At 44.2% G+C, this 19,243-nt stretch overlaps 1 pseudogene; it reads left to right on the forward strand.

Annotated features, from left to right (window-relative positions):
- The first annotated feature begins 2,757 nt into the window (after positions 1–2,757).
- On the forward strand, positions 2,758–4,377 carry LOC144101757 (uncharacterized; annotated as a pseudogene).
- The last annotated feature ends 14,866 nt before the right edge of the window (positions 4,378–19,243 follow it).

A 19,243-nucleotide genomic window follows, 5' to 3' on the forward strand; every position in this document is an offset into this window, starting at 1 on the left:
AGTTGTGATCAAGACCCAACATGCGTGACCTGTTGCGAGTGTACTCTTCTGAATCCCTCCAGCGGGCTGAGTCAGCGGCAATCATCCAGAATAATCGTGTAACACCACATCGCAGTCCCGCTCAAGGCTAGGTCAAACGCCAAGCTCTGTAAGAACTTGAAGCTATCTGCGGGACATGGTTTCAGCTAATAAGAAACTATAGATACAAATCCAAGGAAACGTGTTGCTTGAGTGCCCGTGTGCTTTAGCTCTACCGTACAGTAACTACGGCAATTGCTACTGTACGGCAAATGTAGCTTGGCAAGCCTGGCAACGGTAGCTGTCTGGCTACGCTAAAAAGAAAATATACACACTACAATTAAAGGTCAGCAAGCATTTTGGAGTCAATTCCTAGCTGAGAGGCTGAAACTGCCATTGCTATTCCTGGAAGTTGAAAATTTTCAGCTGTAGCTAGTTCACTGGAGCTAGCTAACAGCAGAAAGTGTGCCATAGAAATGTTCAATTTTTGCTTCCGAAACCGAAACAATAGGAAAAAATAAAAATTTTGTCATCTGTTATTTACAATTCGCAGGCATATTTCACTTAGTGATCTACGTATACTCACGTCTTACGCAGTGTTCTACAGAAAACTCACATCCAGAAAAAAAAAACGATTCCAGCCCCGCATTATATGAGCTGCTGCAGGCCTCGAGGCTCGAACGGCATTTTTTTTTACGACAACAGCAGCAAGTAGTGCTTTTTCTGACTCATCATTTAGCAGATAAATATGTTCGCATGCGTGCAGTACATCGAAGACAGCGAACGCGCAGTCTTGCCGGTGTAACTTGTAAAACTGTTCCATCCGTCCAACGCGGAGGACTTCAGGATAGATAAAACTTTTTCCGCGTATTGGGTGGACTGTCACGAGAGCGGTGAAAACATGTACCCTGCAACAGTGGTTTTCTTGGCAGGTAAGTGTCATTTCAATACGTTTACATTGTATTTCACGCTCTTCACGAAGTACATTGAAAGGTGGCTTGAGATGTTTAACACGCTTAATGTTCAGGTAGCTAGTAAAGGGCAAATTTAGAGGTGTACTATCGACAATGGCTGCACATCTTGAACCTGCATGCTCGCCACGTGTTGCTGAAGTAGCAACTATGGAGATGAATAGCCATTCGGCTAGATAATTGAAGTACTGCCTGCAGGTACCGTTGAGTTCACAATCGATGTGAAAAAAAAAATCCCACGTGTAGAATCTCACTATGGACGAGAAGTTCGTTTCTGCCAATTATATTTTGTATGTGTCAGCGCGCTGGTCTCCCTAGCTGCCTCTAATATCACCTCCCCCTTTTTCCCCTTCTTGTGTAATGTTTCTTATTAGGTTTGCTTGGAGGGCTAATAAGCCAATTCAGAACATCAAGGGCCGCAGTGCAACGAGTCATTTTGGGAAAGGTGAAGAAAAACACTTTGGTGAGTATTTGCTCGTGGTTCATTTTCCACAGCACATTTTTGATTTCGCTGAGCGCTTCTTGCCAAAAAAAATGCATTATTTATTTTACTTAAGCAAGCAATTTCTGGAATGAATTTGTGTTAGCATTGTTGTCCAGTGCCATAAATGTATTGATTCCTTTGATAGTATATGTACCTTGTGTTCACATTAAACTTTTTGGAAGAAGCTGCTTGCAGCCATTCTAAGCTGAAAAAGTCCATTGGTTCCAATTGGAGTTTTTCCCAATGGGGACCAGTTAGGTTTTCGGACACAAATTGGGCATGCTTCCATATGGTTCCAGTTGGTTTCAGTGCCGTCAAAAATCATTTTGTTCCAACTAGAACCAATTATATTTTCTTCCAGGACTACTAAGGAACATTCTGCCTTATGCCGTCATTTTAAAGGGAATTGAAATTATGAGAATTGCACTCTTAGGGAAGCGAAGCCAAACAAACCATCACAAAAGCATCGCACACAAGGAACATAAGCTCAATACATATCCACAGAACACACTTTTGCTTCCACTTATACACTCCATTAATGGGACCCTCCTGCTGGAGCCAGCGACACTTGTCCGTTGGGCAAAATTATTTCATTTACTCACGCATGTGGTGGTGGTGGAAATAAAAACAATTCAGCAGGTAAAGCTGCTAAAACCTTTTAACAGAAACCTCTTTAGTTCACTGTTGTATGTCAATAATAAGCAATGTGTAGCTGTGACCCCAACCACCTGAAACCTCTGTAACACACTGAAATCTCAAGAACCAATTGGATTTATCCAGTTGGACAAGCCAACCAATTGGAACGCAGTGACTCCAACTGGTTCCAGGTAACATCAGTTGGCAAAAACAGCAGGGCAAGTTGTTGCCAATTAGAACACAGTAACTCCAATTGGTTCCACTCAATACCAGTTGGATTTAGAACTAGAACCAATGGACTTTTTCAGCTTGGTTTGAATTGCATTTTGGCATTGCAGTTTGTTGTCTGGAATATTAGCATTATCGGTGTAGTCCCAAAGATGAGCATCATGAAGGGACACCGAGGACAATTAACTCCACCCAATTTTGTCCTTGATAATTCTTGATTTTTGCTCTTTTTGGCAAAGTTGATGGTGGCCTCGGTGACTGCACCTCAGCGCAGCCATCTAATCCGCTGATCTTTGCGATGCAGGCGATCAACCAGCTGTTCGTCAGCCTACTTTTGCCGACCTTGGCAAGCCTTCTTTCGGGTGCGTCGTTTGACTGCGCGCGACCATGCTCCAGTGACGAGCCGGGACGCTACCGCTTGCCGCTCGTCAGCTGCCCGCCCCGGATGACTGCTGCCACAACAGAGGAACAGTGGCTGCCGGCGCCGAAGGAATCTTGGACGGCCGCATCATCACGGACATCAACAGCTTCCCCCCATATAAAAGCACCCCCGCCACCGGCACCGTTCTGTGGGCTCGGTGACTGCACCTCAGCGCAGCCATCTAATCCGCTGATCTTTGCGATGCAGACGATCAACCAGCTGTTCGTCAGCCTACTGTTGCCGACCTTGGCAAGCCTTCTTTCGGGTGCGTCGTTTGACTGCGCACCACCATGCTCCAGTGACGAGCCGGGACGCTACCGCTTGCCGCTCGTCAGCTGCCCGCCCCGGATGACTGCTGCCACAACAGAGGAACAGTGGCGGCCGGCGCCGAAGGAATCTTGGACTGCCGCATCATCACGGACATCAACAGCTTCCCCCCATATAAAAGCACCCCCGCCACCGGCACCGTTCTGTGGGCTCGGTGAATGCACCTCAGCGCAGCCATCTAATCCGCTGATCTTTGCGATGCAGGTTAGTAAATCATATACCTTATTTGCCAAAAGATCAAGCAATTATATTCTGGTGCAGTTCCCGAGCCCACAGTGCTGTGTTGCCATTGCCGCCGAGTGTGTCACTGTTGTTCATTCTTTGCTATTGTTATCAGGAGATATCGAAACTAACCCTGGAAACTAACCCCAGTACTCGCGGAACTCCAGAAACTAACCGCAGGCCAAACCCAACTAATAGCCGAAGTACAAGGTCTGAAATCCCAGCTGACAACTACGGATAAAACCATAACTGATTTAAGCAGTCATATGGCCGACCTGGAAACACACTACCAAGCACTACTTCCCCTTCGAAACGACATTGAAAAGATGCAGGCTGACACAAGCAACGTGGCGCGTATAATCCAGGAACTAGAAACCCGCATAGAGGACGCTGAATACAGGTCACGCCGTAACAATCTCATCTTCTATGGTATCCCTGACACTACTGATAGCGAAACGTGGGCACAATCTGAAAAACTAATAATTGATGTTTGCCGTAATAACCTTCAAATAACTGTGGAACCTCACGAAATAGAAAGAGCTCATCGCCTCGGTCGTCACTCACAAGATAAAAATCGTCCCATAATCGTGAAATTCACAAGTAGCAAAACTAAAGAATCCCTCCTATCAAATGGGCGAAATCTGAAAGACACGGTTTATAGTGTTGGAGAGGACTTCTCGCATGCCGTTCGTCACGCGCGAAAACAACGTGTTGCATTTGCTAAAGCCAGGTGTGCCAAATTTTCCTTGCGATATAAAACACTTCACATCGGCTTGAACCGTTATATTTTTGACACTTCATCTAACACCGTCAAGCAACTCGCGTAGCAATCGTCCCTTCACCCTACACCAATAAAACGCCAGCGTGCGACGCCCTCAAATGTTCTCTCGTTTTCCGTGATATTCACAAACATCCGCAGCTTCCTCCCAAAGCGTGAACTCATATCCAATGTAATTTCGTCATCCAGGAGCAATATACTTATACTAACTGAAACTTGGTTAAACAGTAACGTGTCCGACGCTGAAGTTTTAACTGACTTACCCGAATTCAACGTCTACCGAAACGATCGAAAAAACTCACGGGGGGGGGGGGGGGGGGGGCGGTGTTCTTGTTGCAGTTCACCGAGGTATATCATGCTCTATTGCACACGTCACATCTGATATGGAATCATTATGGCTAATTATTCGCACTTCCCCTGTAACAGTACTTCTCGGCGTTTGTTATAGGCCCCCGCAGTCAAATCCAAACTTCTGTCGACATCTGAATGAAACTATAAATCATCTTGTTGTTAAATACCCAAATGCGCGCATTCTCCTTTTCGGGGACTTCAATTATCCGGACATTGATTGGCAGAGTTTAGGCACTTCCTCATTAACATGCAATACAGAGGCCAAGAACTTCATTGATGTCTGTTTAAATTTTAACCTCGCACAGTTAGTCTCGGATCCTACTCGCACCACGCATGCAACCGCAAACACCGTTGACCTAATACTAACTAATAGCCCTGAGTACCTATCATCCATTAGATATCTTCCAGAAATCAGCGACCATAAAATCTTACATGCTCTATTTTCATTTACCCCAGCTCAGAAGCACCCATCCAGAAAAACAATAAATCTTTACGATAAAGGGAATTACGATCCAATAACTGAAGACCTTAACATGTTTTTTTCAGAGTACCAATCCACATTCGACACTCACTCTGTTCACGAAAACTGGTTGATATTCAAAAATAAGTTAAATATGCTCTCTAATATGTTTATCCCCAGGGTATCTTTCCAAAATAACCGCAATAAACCATGGTTTACTAAGCATCTAAAACGTCTAGAAAACAAGAAGAAACGCCTGTTTCGTACAGCCAAACACACTGATAATCAAGCCACTTGGGAAAAATACCTTGCATCTGAGAAATCATACTTACTTGCAGTTCGTAGCGCCAGGCGCTCATTTTATCACACTGACTTACCGAAGCTACTAATCAGCAATCCTAGACAATTCTGGCAGGTTTTAAATCCTAAGCACACTCATGATATTACACTGACTAACGAGTTGCACGAAGCGGTTACTGACCATGAATGCGCAGAAATATTTAATAACTCCTTTGTATCTGTTTTCACGAGTGAATTTGACATGCCTTCACAGTTACCATCGCTCAACACAGAAGCCATCATTCTTCACAGATGGTATCGCTTCCATAATTGATAACATGAAACTCTCATCATCAGCTGGTATGAACATGATTAATACAAAACTGCTTAAAAATGTGAAATCAACATGTGCAGCCTACTTATCTTTGATCTTTTCGCAATCGCTCTCTTCAGGGATCATTCCAGATGACTGGAAAACGGGAAGGTCGTTCCAGTCCACAAATCAGGTAACAGAGACTTCCCCATGAATTATCGCCCCATTTCACTAACTAGCGTACCCTGCAAAATCATGGAACATGTCATCTACTCTCAAATTATAAATTTCTTAGAATCAAATGATTTCTTCCATTCTTCACAACATGGGTTTCGTAAGGGCCTCTCTTGTGAAACCCAATTAGCGTTGTTCCTTCACGACTTGCACACTAATCTTGACCGTAACAGACTGATGCCATATTTCTAGATTTTGCGAAAGCTTTTGATAAAATTCCCCACTGTCGTTTATTGGTAAAACTTGCACAGCTGAACCTACATCCTAACGTACTGCAATGTATTGAGCAGTTTCTCACTAATCGTTCTTAATCGGTCTTTGCTAACAGCCATCTGTCTAACAGCCTCCCGGTTACATCTGGCGTTCTGCGAAGATCTGTACTCGGTCCTTTACTGCTCTTAATATATATTAGTGACTTACCTGACCATGTTTCCTGCATTATTCGAATATTCGCAGGCGACTGTGTTATTTACCGCAATTGATAACTTTCGTGATCAACTAAGTCTTCAGACAGATCTTAACTGCGTACTTAATGAGTGTAACAAGTGGCTAATGACCCTCAATCCTAATAAATGTAAACTCTTATCCTTCTCTCGCCGCCACAGCCGGCATCGCTTCCAATATTACATTGCTAACATCTCTATTGAATTCGTATCATCTTATAAGTATGTAGGAGTCACCTTGTCTTATGATTTATCTTGGCGCACTCAAATTAGCAACATCCTTTCAGCATCGAATAAAACACTTGGTTTTCTCAAGCGCCATCTCCGTCTTGCCCCTCAACACGTAAAATTACTCGCATATAAATCGCTCATCAGACCAAAATTAGAATATGCCTCTGCCATATGGAGCCCGCACCAAACTTCATAATTAATGCATTAGAAGCTGTCCAAAACCGTGCCACTCGATTCATCCACTCTTCATACTCATATGACGTCAGCATTTCTTCATTGAAAGCATTATCAGGACTACCACCCCTTTCGTTCCGTCGTCGCATTTCAAGTCTCACCCTTTATCACAAATTATTTCATTCTTCCCTCAATTGGTCACCGTATATCACAACTGCCGCACGCATATCTCACCGCACCAGTCATCCCCTACAAGTTGTCCGGCCGCCATCGCATTCTGCCACCTTTTCTGCTTCATTTTTCTTTCGAGCAGCAACGGACTGGAACGGCCTACCCCGTGACATCGTCAACATCGCTTCATCCTCTACTTTTCAAGAACATGTAACCGATCACCTTCAGTGCTAAATAATATTCGCTGTTTTGTTTGCTCATTTCATTAAAATCCCACCCCTTATGTAATACCCCCCATACAAGGGGGCCTTTAAGGTAAATAAACTGAACTGAACTGAACTGTTCTGCATCACAACGTTTTAATTTATGCGTTAACTGCACTTAAAATGGAATTTATTTTCTTGTGAGCTGATACGCTTGTATCAACTCTGAAAAGGACTCCATGAAAGTGTATGCTAGTATAGCCTGGACTTGGCAAGCCGTGACCAAATTCAGTATCAGTAGTGATATGTAGCATCCGAGAGACATGCTAGCAGGGGTGTATACTGGTTTTACCTACGGGAGCTGCGCATGTGCTGCTGCGCATGCATGGCCAGGTGGGACCACTGCACGTATGCAAAACCGGTATAGGTATCTTCTAGTACGTCTCTGGTATGCTAAATCTCTGTACTAATACTGCAGCTTGCCTACAAAACTGCCGTGTGATGGTGTTACCCGAATTCTGGCCTTCTTCAGGTAACAAAATCTCGGTTTTCAGGATTCTAGCCCCTTTTTATTGGAGCAGGGCATGTAATGAAAGGGCCAACTTCAGTTAATCCTCAGTGTCTCTTGAAGCTCAAGAGAAATGCTGTCATGAGTTGGACGTTTATGAATTGTTCAGTGTTCATCCAAGGAAGCAGTATTTGCATATTTACATACAGGATTAAGATATATTTGCCCTGCGGGTCTAGACAAGCTCTTTTCTTAGTTCAACAAACTTGTCTACAATATGTATTTTGTGCATTTTATAGAATGTCTTGTATTTTATAGCTGTTTTTTTCTTTGTGTGTCAAGCCACCTGAAGGGGTGTCTGAGAGAGAGAAAAGAAAACTGGTGCGCCAGGCTTCCAGGAATGAGCTGACCGAAATTATGAAAACGTTTGGTAATTCGGGGGGTACTGAAGCGGTGAGTAGAATCTTTTATCTGTGCAACAAAGAAAGATTTTTAGGCTGCAGCACATACTGATGAACTTCGTTTGCTTGAAATTTGTGCAGAACTCAAGCACTAATGTTTAATTCCAATGGGAGAACCGGGTCAAGTTTTTTTGGTCTGTTTGGAACAATTGTGTTTTAGTGGCAGAATGGGAGTGAGAGTTGTATGTTCCAGTGGCAGTTCAGTATCAGGCATTGATCATAGATTGCTCCATGAAGCAGCCATATTTGCTCCGCCAAATTCTGCATATTTGAATGGAATCCCGCGTGATGTTTTCCGTTCCCTTGCATCTGCTTCCTGTCACAACTGGCTGTGGCTGCTTCCTTCCTGTCATCGCTACGCGGCGATCAACATAATTCATAGAATTTAACATAAAACATGAAGGACACTGTCACGTAGTCACCTTGCAGCCACCATCGCGTTGCCAATGTCGTCAGCACCATGCTTGGATTGGTGGGGGATTGGTGGGATCCTGAACACCGAAATCACTTAATCCTTTTGTTCAGCAGCGGGATATGTGTCCCACTTACATCAGGTGCCAGGAAATGGAAAACAACGCACCTGCGTTCCATATTTTTTAGTGCAGAATACTACCAGCGCCAAACAAGATGTTCAGTCTTTTTATATTACGCTAAGAGGCCTCCTTGGTGTTCTGTGTTTTTACAAGTGCAGGTATGCAGTTCAACGACATCAGTCGTGAGAGAAAAAAAGTTGTTGAGCTTGTGAGCTTTTTCCGTAGTCAGTTGCCTCGTAATACATCTCCAAGCAATTTTAAGTTCTAATAAAAGTTGTCTATTACTTCCAAAAGACTAAGGTAAGGATATGTGCCACATTTGAGGTGTTTTTACGAAGCTGTCTCCATTTTTCTGTAAATCTAATAGTCAAGAACGGCTTGAAAGTGATGTAATTTAATTCTTACATAGCTTGCTCCTTATAAAGGGTTAAGAAAGTCTGCATGCCTCGAGGCACTCCTAAGAGATAAGTGACCGCTCGGGGAAAGCCAACCGAATCTGTTCCAAGTGTCCATCTTCAACCAGCTGAATGTGCAGTCTCTTTTTATAGCGCTCTAGAGTGCTCTGAAATGACTAGTCTTCTTAAGTGCAAGGAGAGAGGGAGCGAATACCTGCCCAGTATGCAAGGCACAAGCATGTTTGGTAAAGTAAACCTCGTTAATGCAGACTTCAGAGGAGTTGAAAAAATACCTGAATTATCCGAATGTATAATTATTGAATGCTCCTTCCAAAACTGCCAAAAACAGTTTGCATGAAAGCAAAATTTATTTGGAGGGAACCTGAAAAATTGTTAACCTCCTTTCGAGGCTACAACCGCCTGACAACAGCGATTTCTCATAGTTCTGCCAACTGTTTTAATGCATGCTGATCTTTTTGTTCCTTGTGCACAGTTGACATAATCAAAATAGAAGTCTAATTTTTAGAAGAGTGAATATGCTGTGTACTGACGACATTAGACTGTGGTGGTTGTAGCTTCTATATTATCAAATTATTCCGGTCACTCAAAAGCACAGCATGCCAAAATAGTGAGTAATGAAAGCAGCTATTAGCATACCAGGTATGCTGGCAGCACTGTTTTGATATCAGTGTAACTTGCAATTGGCAATGCAAAGCCCAAATTGTGTGAATTAGATAACTGTTATGCTGGGCTAATAATAGTTACTAGGGGATGTGCGAATATTTGAAATTTTTGAATATCGAATCTAGTATCAAAATTCAAAATTGTATTTGTATTCAAAATTATTCTTAAGGAACCTAATCTGTTCTTCAGTTCTCAAATAGCTTACAAATAGCTGGAACAGAGTTCGAATTGGGTACCACCATGGAGTTTTTTAGCAACTGTTTCAAGAGCGGCCCACATGCTGTTGCGATCGGCCTTTGCTGGAAGGAACGTTCGGTGCAGTGACACAGTTCATACTACTACATATGGCCTCCAATATTGCCGCGAATATTTGCAGTGTGTTCGTTTTTCAAATATGCCGCCACATCACTTTATCGCTTTGTTTGCTACGCAAGACGCGACTAGATTTATCTCGATTGATCGCAGCCAGGCAGAGCTGATTCTACGTTGTTCCGGAATGTTCTAGTAACTTTGCGCTCTTTATCTCGAAAGTTCGCTATCAGCTTTAAATTGAGCACGGCCGACAGCGGCCGGCATTCTGTTCGATGACCGCCGAGCACGCTTGTCGCTTCGCCGCCGCCTAGTGATTCAGCCCATTTTGGGTGCAAGTCAGCCCAATAAACAGTTCTTTTAGAAGACCCTTTCGTCCGTCTTTATCGCTGCTTCGACTGCCGTCACCACTACGTGACAATATTGTGCAATCCTACACGGTTTCGCCAATTTATTTACTGTGGATTCATGCGCTATGTCAGAAGTCATGGCTCAAAGTGGTCTTTTTGATCAGCTGAGATTTTGCGCTAGTTCGTTTTCTGTCATCATGACGATAATAGAGATATATACTAACTGTTTTGTCTGCCTCCTAACAGAGGCCAGTGTTGCTTTTTCGACGGCTACAGCTTCAGCTCCATATTTTGGAATGTCCCGCTTGAGCTCTGCTGTTTTACATGATTACTCATCTGCTGTGACTGTTCCCCAAGTAGTGAACAATCTTATGAACATTCAATTTGTATTCAAATCTGCTTTCTCTATTCAATTTGCAATAGATTTGGTTTAGAAAAAAATACTACTCGCACACCCTTAATAAAGAGTTATAATTGATTTTTCTCTGATGGGTTGTTGCATAAAATTTGGCATTTGTTGAAGTCATGCAGTTTCTTAATACAAAAATTGATCTGGTGCCAGTTAAAAAGTTTTAAGCACACCAAAATAATTGTATTTATTGATACTGGCCTTTCCATAAAAAAATTATTTGCCCCTTTTGTGTAGTTCGTCATTTACGGCGAACTTAAAAATTTGAAGCTATGTGCATTAAAGGGCTATAGGCACCAAATTTTGTTTTCTTCTTTCAAACGATGTATTAGACATTGGTGCGCATGGAGCACCTCATGGCACTTGTTTATGACTGCTAAATAATTTATTTAATTGAATTTATTCTTGACACTGTTTGTTTCAGTTTCATTAGCCGAATGATAGCTGTGACTTTATTGTAGTGGAGCTTTAGGTAACGTGAGACACAAAAAAAAACGGTAATATAACTGCTGCTATGTCGCTTGTTGTAAATCTAGCCTTTGAAGCAGGCTGGTTTAAGTGCTGTAGTGTGTTGAAAATACGCGTTTATATTGCAGTTTCTCCACGCCTCATGCGACCTAAAGTTCGACTACATGTCAGCCACTGTTCGGTTGATGAAACTGAAGCAGCATGAGATAAGAAATTCAATTATTATATAGCGGTCGTAGGCGAATACAACACTGTGATCTATGTATAGTAAAAGCTCGTTAATTCGACACTGATAGGACTGCTGAGTTTGTCGAATTATGCGAATGTCTGATTATCGAATGAACAACAAAAAAAACAAAATAAGCCGTAGCATGACATATCTTTATTTGCCAAAGAAGTTTGTAATCGTGTTTTTTCCGGAAAATTTGGGTGCGACAATAGCGCTAATCTCTGCCAGATGCTGCATGGCAAACGCACCTTTAGGAAAGTGTTCACAGAACTCCTCCAGCACGTACAGTGCTTTTGCGGCTTCTTTACCGTGCGCTTCGGTTTTTGAGGTAGTTGTTCACAATCGTCGGCTTCCAATGAACCATAGCTGCCGGCACCTGTGGTCTCCTGAATTATTTACTCCTCAGTCAGCTGCCCAGCGACTGTGACACAATCATTGATGGTCATGTAAGCGTTGAGCTGCATGGGATGTAAGACGTCGAAACAGCTGTCGTCCTATGTGCTTGCAGTTGCATCAGCTGTTTCAGATGGCATTTCCTCTGTGCAGCAGTGCGGTAGCATAAAGCCGCTGTGCTCTAAACAGTTTGCTATGATTGCTGCAGGCGTGTTTGCCCATTCATCTGAAAGAACGTTCAAAGCGCTGAGGAGTGTAAGGTCGTACTTCTTCTCAGCTTCCCTACACAAAAGCATGCACTGTAGCTTGTGCTTTCTGTATTTACATTTGATGTACAGCATTTGATGTTCCCATTATGTTGGCGGCAAGTAGCACGGTAACTCTTACCTTGCTGCATTTTCCTGCTGTTCAAGGGTCACCTTTGAATGTGATCGTTTAGTCCGAGAGTGCTTTAAAAAAGTGTTGTTTCATTGGCATTGATTGTATTCCTAGCAGCATAGGCAGCTGGGTGTTACAAAGCCTGATGGTCCGCCACTCCTCGATCACTTTGTCATGGATCTTTCGTCGCCCACATTCTGAAAAGTTAGATTGTGCCGGCGTCTGAAACGAGCGAGCCAACCTTCGGAATCTTTAGAGTCTTTAGTGTTAATTTTCGCGCCGAACCTTCCAGCCTGGGCACAAATCAGTGGTCTATTCACAGGGAGATAGGCCTCGTGTGCATTTGCGTTCTATCGCAGTATGGTTTCTTCAGAGTTCCGTATGGGCCACAGTTTACAGGCGTCTTTTTTGGCATTGAAGATTTCACTGTCAAACTTCTCCAGGTACTTTTTTTCTTTTTTGGCGTACTTGGCCAAGGTTGTTCTTTTACTTTGTATTTGTCCATCACATTGCGGCATTAAAAATTGTTCTTGAGCTCATTCAATATTTTCACTTCCTATGCTAGGTCTTTCACCTGGTACTTCGGCTGCTTTGCTAGTGGCGCCATCGCAGCAGCAAACAACGTTGTGGCAAGACGCACAGGCACAACACTGCACACTCAAAAGCAACATAGTAGACGCTGGCGAAATGCGCAATAACCAGGAAATATTACTTAGAGTTAGGTAGGGTTAGCAAAGACAACATATTCACCTCCTGCCAACCCCGCTTTCCTCAACGTCACCTCCTCTATACTCTCGCCTTCCTTCTCACTGCTAATGTCGACGACCGTGCAGATGGCCTACACTCCATTTTTTTTAGCTTTAAACTAGTGCCACTCTTGGCAGTTTTTTTTTCTTCTGCTTCCTCCGCATCAACTTGGCGGCCGGGCTACGAAGCTATGTCGAATTAGCTGATGAGCGCTAAAATTTATTCGAATTAATGAGAGTTTTGCCCCATAGACTCCTTTACATTTTTGTAGGGACCAGGCTTGCAGGTCAAATTTGCCAACTGTCCAAACAAATGGGCATCATATTAACAATTGTCCACAGTATTGGAATGTCTCTCAATTTAAAGAAGAAAACGTGTAATAAAACTGGGAGTCTATTGTCCTTTAAAGAGCAAGAAGAAACTAAATTAGCAATCAGGGTGACAAATGTTCCTTGACTGCAGCAGTTCGTCAGTTTTATGTTCTACAGCAAGCACATAATCATCGCAAAGAGTGAGATTTTTATTTTACTTGAAATTCTCCGGTGCATTTGTGTTATTTTTTTCTTTGCTTTTCACTTCCAGTTTCGAGTGGTCAGGCCTCACTTCCAGTTGTGAGTGGGCAGGCCCCACCTTCACTAGCGGGTGGGCAGGCCCCACTTTCACTAGCGGGTGGGCTGGACCCATTTCGACTTGGGGATGGGGAGGCCGCACATCAACCAGAAGGTGACCAGCACTATGAAGTGGTTGCTGAGGCCAGTCAAGATGGTAATTTAGCCCACACTGACTTTTCCATGACTGCATTGCTCAGCATTTGGCAACATTGCTTCCATAGACTCTTGTAGTGCCTCTCGAGTCATACCATAAATTGTTAAATTTTGGGGTTTCTAAAGGTTTCAATTTTGCGTTACAAACGAAGGTGTCCAAAGAGGAATTTCTTTTATGGGCTCATCACGGGAGTCGACGTATACGCGGCACCCAACTATATGCGGCGCCTGACGTAGTTTCGTCCGAGCTGTCGGTAGCACGTATCCTGTGCTGGTGCCCATGCCCAGTTGTGTACATGGAGCTCCATATTTAAAAACAAAGTAGCTTATTTGGTTGTAGATTGGTTTGCGCTGTTTACCAGGCTTGCCTGCTGTGGTAGTCGCTTTCCCGGACGAGCAGTTGCGAGAGCAAACTTCAGGTTCAGGTGCACGCCTGAAGCCGAAACTACCAAACACTGATGGGCTGGGCTGCATATGAGGGCACCATTTTATCGCTTTCTCCATTTGCCCTTGACAGCTGGTTTTGCGATTGTATCATTACGTGTTTATTGCTTTAAGCTGTGCACTATTCATCGTGCCATCTCACGGGTAACTGCATAGTTAATGTGGGGCTGTAGGTGAGGAGTGGGTATGCGTTGACTTATTTTTGGAGTTAGCTATATATATATATATATATATATATATATATATATATATATATATATATAGATTGAGAGAGAGAGAGAGCGTTATGACCTTTGTAGAGTTTCTTAAGATGCATTTGTGAGATCTGTCTCATTTGTGCGTCCCCTTTTTGAAACCAGAATTTAAAGAAAAAAGTGTGCAAATAACTTGAGTGAATATGGAATACGCAGGCAGTTTGTTAATTTTGTTGTTAAAGCATGCACTATAAATTCAGTAATTTAAAAAGGTAAATTGAAATATTTGTTAATTAGCCACCTCACGGTACAACCACCGCTTCATGTGGTTCTCATGCCCTGCAAGGTAACTGCAAAATAGTAAGTGGTTTTAGTAAAATAATGATAAAATGAAAGAAAAAGATTTTTGCTAACCCCGGCATCTGCCATCGATACTGAAGCACCTGAGCTGGGGAGCGGAAATAAAGGATAGCAGGCAGAATGGAGACATGAAATGAAAGAGGTGAGGGGAAAAGAAGAAAGGATAGGGGTAGAGGTAACATTCAAAAACTATTTATACAATAACAAATGTGTCTAGGTTGTGCGCGTGATTAGTTCATGATTGAGCAACAAAATCTTCGCGCACAGCACTACGTTGGCTACAACTGGAGTGGGGCGTCCAGTTGTTAGTCGTCCAAGGTAGACCTCGCGGTGACCGAACGCTCCGCGAGTTCTACCTTGAATGAATAACAACTGGACGCCCCACTCCAATTGTAGCCAACGTAGTGTTGTGCGCGTGTTTTGAAAGACGCGGGTTTGAATGCGACGGTGGTGGTCGCATTTTGATGGAGGCATAATGCTAGAGGGCGGTGTACTGTGCGATGTCAGTGCCTCTTAAAGAACCTCAAGTGGTCGATATTATCCAGAGCCCTCCACTGCAGTATCTCATAGCCTGAGTCATTTTGGGGTGTTAAAGCCCATGAACTATAGCCTTTATATTACGCTACCCTCCACCCACAAAGTACTAAACGGCTCATTGGCGACAACACCCATCTTTCACATTTTCTAATGTACTGCATCTGCATTCTACTTCTAGGTTCATCTCGCAAATGGCATAAAGATGTCGGAAAAGAAATTTAATTATATAATGAAGACAAAAAGTGAAATCAAAGTTGCCAGGGAAATGGAACGATATCTATGGACGCCTGCTGAAATGAAAGAGAGGTTCCTGACCGGCCAGCCCTGCAGGCGTACTCCGGACAACGTTGCAAAGCAGCAGGCAACACCGGCAAAAGTTGAAGTCTTGATGGGCAAGTCGCATATACTGTTTGGTTTACAGTTGATATCAAGAAAATTGATAGTACTGCTTGGTCTTGGACTTAACACAGATAGGTCAAGTTCAGCAGTAAATATTGAAGCAGGCGCGCACTTCTGAAAGTGCAGCAATTATTGCACTTATCTGCACCGCTGCGTTTGTTCTCTTCCTTCAGAAGTTTTAACTGGGAAATGCTCTGGATTTTATTGCAGCTGTTATTTACAGAGCAATTGAAGAAATTGAAAGTGAGAAGCCTTCGGACAAGCGCAAGTCTAATGCGCGGAAGGCAGTGCGGGACCTGTTTGCCGAGGCTGCGGGGCAAGGGAAGCGGATGAAGGTTGTATGAAATAAACAGTTCTAACTAGTTATGAATAATCATCTTTTGAGCACCCAGACCTACGATATGCATGAACTGCATTATGGTGGTCTAGTCTGGAGGGCTCGCCCCGGTGTGTCCCAGTGTGCGAGCGTCCCATTGGTGAGCGTCCCAGTATGTAAGCGTCCCACTGTGCGAGCGTCCCACTGTGCGAGCGTCCCACTGTGCGAGCGTCCCACTGTGCGAGCGTCCCACTGTGCGAGCGTCCCACTGTGCGAGCGTCCCATTGTGCGAGCGTCTCAGTGTGCAAGTGTCCCAGTGTTCGAGTATCCCAGTGTGCGGGGGCCCCAGTGTGCAAGTGTCCCAGTGTTCGAGTATCCCAGTGTGCGGGGGCCCCAGTGTGCGAGTGTCCCAGTGTTCGAGTATCCCAGTGTGCGGGGGCCCCAGTGTGCGAGTGTCCCAGTGTGCAGTGTCGCTAGGCCCATAATCAGGCATGGCACTGGGGCACTGGTTCCCAGTGGTACTGGGTTTTGCAACGAGGGGCTACCTCTACAGGGCAAATGACAGCCCTTGGAGTGATATCCGCTACAGGGCGTCGGTAGTTATCCGGCGCTGGTCAGCAGCAGCGGAGCTGGCCAGGAGAGTCTCCCAGTATGACTCCTCCATGGTTCGGGATGGAGGGTGTGGGACGTGAAGAAAGTCTGCCGGTTTCCCGCAGAGCTTACAGGAGGAGAGGAATTGATCGGGGTAGCGGGCATGAAGGAGAATATGATAGAGAGCAGTTGGTACAGGCAGGATATTAAGATTTCTCCCAGATGATTGCTAATCTGAGGGAAGTGTATGCACCGACCGACTTTAAACAGGAGTGGCACTCCCTCGTGGTGATGTGCTCAGCCTTACCTAGCGTCTGCTGCTTTGCTGCTTTGTCTTTTTACGATGTGTTTCATGGCGTGTTCTAAAAGCTTTTTAAATGAATTAGTTAATGCAAATAGAATATAATTTCAAAGTAATAACTACCATGCTCTAAAAAAGCTGTGGCGATGGTGTAATGGTCTGAAGCAGCGGCCAGTGGAACTGATTCTTTAGCGCCGCCGCGAGTTCAGATCCCGCTCCCTCAGCTACAAGGTTTTTTTTTATTTCCTTAGTGTCTTCCCCCAGTGCGATGCCGGCTTTCCGCTGAAGTGGGGCTGTTATGCTATCACTTAAAATAAAACGTTATTCAGGCCACTTGAAAATAAAACGGGTCGCTGAAATGCAGTATTTGGGCTGAATAAAGGTAAACACTAACTCCCCGTGTCAAGAGTAAAATATTCGTGTGGTAGCCAATTTAGTACCCTAGCACTTCCACTCGGCCAAAAAGCGGTTTTCTGTCCGAAGCCTGCTTATAGCATTGCCCACTGTGGCAGTTCAATTAATAATTAGTCGCGCGAGATTCCTCAGGAACAACATGAATCTTGTTGCCCCACCGATGGCAGCACCTGCCATCGCAAGGCAATGGCGCTTAGCTTAACCGCTGCACTTCTCTGCCAGGATCAGAATAAGGACTCCCGGAGATCGGCGAATGTAGAGTATGACCAAGATCTGCCGCAGTAGAAGTGTAAAATCGTGCAATATCACGCAAAGTTACATCGTATGTTGTATAAACCAAAGTAAGTCAGCTCAGGTCAAGGAAAAGCAAAGAATGCCAAGATAAACCATGCAAAACCAAAGCTAATGGTTCTAGGTGACTTTAATTCGTGGTTAACCCCAAGATAAATCACCCGTCAATTTTTTGCTTGAAACTCTACGCTTTGCCCAAACGGTGAATGCCAATTCACTACCATGCCTGCAAGAAATTTGGTTAATAAAATCAGGAGCGCGATTACGTGGTCACAAGTCTCACGATGGTTAGAAATAAACCAAGAGATGTTCCAGTTATTTAGACAGCAGTATAGCTTTTTTTCCTTCTTTAGCGCCTTGCACAATGCAAGGCGGAGCGAGCGATTATAAAGACCAAGATGTTTAAGCTTCTGTTTTATTTCCATGGTAAGACTACAGTGGTAAGCTTAACGCATCACACTGCGCAAGCGCTTTCTTATACCGCAATTCCAGCGAAAATAGAGTATAGAAAGGAGGTACGACCGTATTTAACTACTCAGAGTGTGCATGAAAAAATTCCACTCCAACGTCGCCAACAGGCTTTGATTTGACAGTGCAATTTCATAAAATTCTTTGAGCTGCAGCCAGTTCTTTGAAACCTCACTGGGCTGAAATCAGACTCCGCCCCTCGAAACAAGGCTTAGAACTTTAGAAATCAACAACCTTACTAGGTATAATTTCTACATGTTTTACTCTACACTCCGATCATATGACAAACTCGGGGCTTATAATAAAAATGTTGACTGCTGTACCACGGTTCCCATTGAACCGGCGGCCAGCCGCACGGCCCGGCCAGTGCCCCTCTGTGAGCGCACTATACAGGGTGTTTCACCAAGAATTTAGACAATGTTTAAAAATAAGGTTTTCAGTTAGAAGAGCGGTTTTTTTTTCGGCATAGCATTGTGAGCGGTGTAGTACCTCACGGCGAAGGAGAAGGCGTGCGGCTTCCCGCCTTTCGTGTTCGCCTCGTGTACCTCCGGACTGCAGAAACTACATCTTCCCCGGTAACGTTCGCCCTCAGAACTAGCGCTTTAAAACGGGAATTCATGACGGGCTACACAAACAAAAAACTATTAGCCTGGAGTATGATTCGGGCCACCACCCTGGCCCTCAGACAGTGCATCTTGCCCTCCCTCACCCTCACATCACCATATTTGCCCTCCCTCACTCTCACCTCATCCTGCCTTCCCTCCTTCGCCCTCACCTCACCACGTCTTTCCTCCCTCACCCTCGTATCCACGAATTTTCATGCTCCCATCTTCCCTCACCCTCACCTCACCGAGTGAAATCCTCATGAGGTGAGGGTGAGCGCGATCTCATGAGGGCTCGCTCTCGTAATGATGTCCAACTCGGTTGCGGACACGGCTGAGCCATACAAAGTTTTCCATTAATAAAAAATGCAGCCATACGGCCACATTTGGTGGCTGCGATAAGCTGTCGTGTTTGACTTAAGAGACTCTAGACACAGTAGCCCTGCCACTTTAGTCTACCGAAAAGGGAGGCGTGTGCATGTTCGTTGCGCCTATATTCAGAGGAAGAACCGCGAGTATGCAACATAGCGGGTGAGCAGTAAGCAACAGCGCCAAAGAGCGCGCTATGGCTTACCATTTGCAAAGGGTTTCTGAAGATAAATTTTGGTGCGCTTTTAAAATCCGCGGTATCCTTAACGCGCTGGTTTCGCTCGATACGTTGCTGCGAGACGTTCTATTTTAATTGCAAAAAAAGTTTTCGAATGCGAAATTCCTTTCTTTGTACAGCGCCAGCTTGTACAAAGCATTTTTCTTT

Source organism: Amblyomma americanum, chromosome 1 (genome assembly GCF_052857255.1).
Source record: "Amblyomma americanum isolate KBUSLIRL-KWMA chromosome 1, ASM5285725v1, whole genome shotgun sequence".
Lineage (NCBI taxonomy): Eukaryota > Metazoa > Arthropoda > Arachnida > Ixodida > Ixodidae > Amblyomma > Amblyomma americanum.